A 3,303-nucleotide genomic window follows, 5' to 3' on the forward strand; every position below is an offset into this window, starting at 1 on the left:
TAGTTCTGTTCTAGTTCTGTTCTAGTTCTGTTCTAGTTCTGTTCTAGTTCTGTTCTAGTTCTGTTCTAGTTCTGTTCTAGTTCTGTTCTTGTTATGTTCTAGTTCTGTCCTAGTTATTTTCTAGTTTTGTTCAAATTCTAGTTCTGTTTCTCTTTATTCCCTTTAGAATTGTCCAATATTATCCGATATTATTTCATGTGAATTAGTTTGGAAAACCAAACAGTAACAACCAAACATTATTGTGACTAGAATACATTTTTACAGTTCACTTGCTCGACCTTGTAGAATATCTATGAATAATGCAAAAGCAATTTTTGCTCTGCGTTGTTTAATACCCTTACCATACTAAATACCTATGCAAGTGCATTACAAATACGATAATGGTTTTATGCAGTTTCTTATACTTCGGTGTATTTTTTTTATTTGATAGTCTAAGACAAATATATGCAAATATGCAAGAATTTGTATGATAATAGAATAAAGTACCAACAAATTTTACAATTTTAATGATAATACGAATATAAAGAGGAAAATTCCAACAACAAATATTGTAAGTGTGTATTTGTATGCATATGTAAGCATTTGCAGTAAAATTTTGTTGAGCAGGAAACTAAGCTATAAAACGTACCGGAAACCTTAAGGAAGTTATTCAAAAATTAAATTACATAATATGAATACAAATGAATTGTCATGTAAAACAATACATGATATGTATATATGTATGTTAAGGAAAATATTTACATGTGTGTGTGTAAGTTTACTAAATATGCATTTAAGCATTTATTTGTTAGAATAAGCAACAATATTGGAAAAAAATAACTACAACAAACAATTTCTAAAACTTTAGACTATTACACATCAAATGTCTTATCTGTATATAAGACTAAACAGTTGAGTGATTGGCGATAAACTCCCTGCTCAAACTTAATCAAAGAAATGTATGTATAGGTTTTTGCAATAATAGTTAAGGGTTATTGTTTTTGGTGTTTTATGTAAATTTAAAAAAGAAAATATTTTAAAAATCAAAATAATTAAAGTACAGTATTGTTTGTGTGTTTTCAAGTCTGGCCTTCTTTTTTTAAAGCCCAAATGGTACAATCTACAATTTCTCCCAAAATATTATTTATTTACGAGATTTGTTTAGGATAGGTTAGTCCAAACTCCAAACTATAAAAAATAAGTAAAAACAATATTTTTTTCCAAAATAACGAGTTCTAAGTATTTATGTTTATCAAGAAATATAAAAATATTTCATAGAAATTTAAATTTCTATTGAGGCTCTGAAATGATGCTCGTATTCAAAAATATCCTTTTTAACTTAAAGCTAACAAACACATTTGCACATATAGATGATTACATACACTAACTATCATTTGAACATTGTGTGGTTAAAATCATTTAATGCAAGTTATTTATGCACTTTTATGAATAGTTTTTATTTTGGTCCTTTCTAGCTGTATATGTTGACTTTTTTCTTTACATTGTTTCTTTTCTGATGTTATAGTTTTTTTTTACTTGTTCCTTTCGAGCTAAATACAATTGCAATATTCTCTTGAACTGCAAGCATCTATCTATTTGCATACATTTTCCCTTAACAACATTTTGTTTTACATTTTCCCTGGGAAACTTGATTCAGCTTTTCTTTTAGTCAGTTTGATTTTTTTTCTGTTAGTTTCTGTTGTATTTTGCATTCGTTATGTTGATGTAGTTTTAGTTTTTGGTCTCACTTGTTTCATATGTAAAACAGTTACTAACATTAGGGTGGTTTTAAATTTGGAGAGACTATAATTTATTAGTTGTTAAAATTTTGATTTCTAGTTCGATAGTAAAATTAGAGGATTAATATTGGTTACCTTTTATGGATTATTGTTTTTTTTTTTTTTAAGTTAGGTCTATATCTCATAGCGAGAGATATTATAGTAAAACTTAAGTTTTAGATCATAATTAATAAATATATAAAATCAAAAAACTTCATCTTCAAAATAAAAATCGAAAAAAAGTTTTAACTTTTTTGTGAATTTTATTTTTCAGATTCATCAAAAAAATCGTTCATCTGAATTTAATGTCTTTCCATTTTTATAAAGACAGTAATTGCTAATTAAAGGTTTATTAAAGTGTTAGATATTAGAAAAATCAACATTTAGAAAAGTCGATCATCCTACTTACTATACGTATACTTAATATTTGTAATTTCAGTAAATCACTAACACGTATACATACAGGTGTCGTTGTTAAAAGCAGTACAATTTTTCTATGTAATATTTTTCACTTGAGTTAAAAAAAAATTGATGAAGTTTTTGTTTTTTGACTGTCGAGGGTTTTCACGTGAGTAGCTGTCTTGACGGCCTTATCACACGGTGGTCTTTTTCATCCACTGGGTAGACTTGAGAACGGTCTACCATCGCCACTTTGTTCTCCAATAAAGAACTCAGGTGGTAAATTTTTCTACATTGGCTATGACCGGCCCATGCACAAGTACTTTGCTGGAGTACTCGAGCTATCTAATCCCTGACCATTGGATGGCCTCTGTTGATTCGGCAACAGCACCTAGAGACGTAACCGGTGGACCGAAGTACGATCCATCAATAAGCCGTAGACATTGTTCTTACTCACAGGGACACATTGTGGTAATTCTGATATGAATCGAGTATTCTCTGAACATATCTGGACAAGGAAGGAAAATTCAATGGTATCATATGTATATGATATGATATATGATCATCATTCAACCCAGCACACATCTCACCTGACATTCATCCCGTACCATATACAATTAATAAAAACTCATTTCCAACGCTTAGTCCCACTATCACTCCTCTGTGAGAACCTGTTGTTTTCGGCAACAGTACCGAACTTATCCCGAAAAATCGACTATTATCATACATCAGTCTTTTAACCGCCAGTTACTCTCCCAGCGAATTCAAGTTTAAACCACAGCCACTACGTGGATCCCGAAGGAATCTCAACCAACTGACCAACCAGGATATAGTCCTGCGGGCAACTTGCCACCCTTAGTACCAGATTATGAGGGGCTCTGCTCTGACCTCTGGTAATCAATGCAAGGACTAAGCCAAGCAGTAGACTGTAGCTAATTTTTCAGTCCCGGCCAGACTGGAGGTATTGGCCACCTCTTTATACGCCGGGATTGCAATAACACCAAGGCGGAGGTCTCGAATATAAAATCAGTTCAAATTTTGTTTTAGTTCTGTTCTAGTTCTGTTCTAGTTCTGTTCTAGTCCTGTTCTAGTTCTGTTCTAGTTCTGTTCTAGTTCTGTTCTAGTTCTGTTCTAGTTCTGTTCTAGT

Source organism: Lucilia cuprina, chromosome 6 (genome assembly GCF_022045245.1).
Source record: "Lucilia cuprina isolate Lc7/37 chromosome 6, ASM2204524v1, whole genome shotgun sequence".
NCBI classification, from domain to species: Eukaryota; Metazoa; Arthropoda; class Insecta; order Diptera; family Calliphoridae; genus Lucilia; species Lucilia cuprina.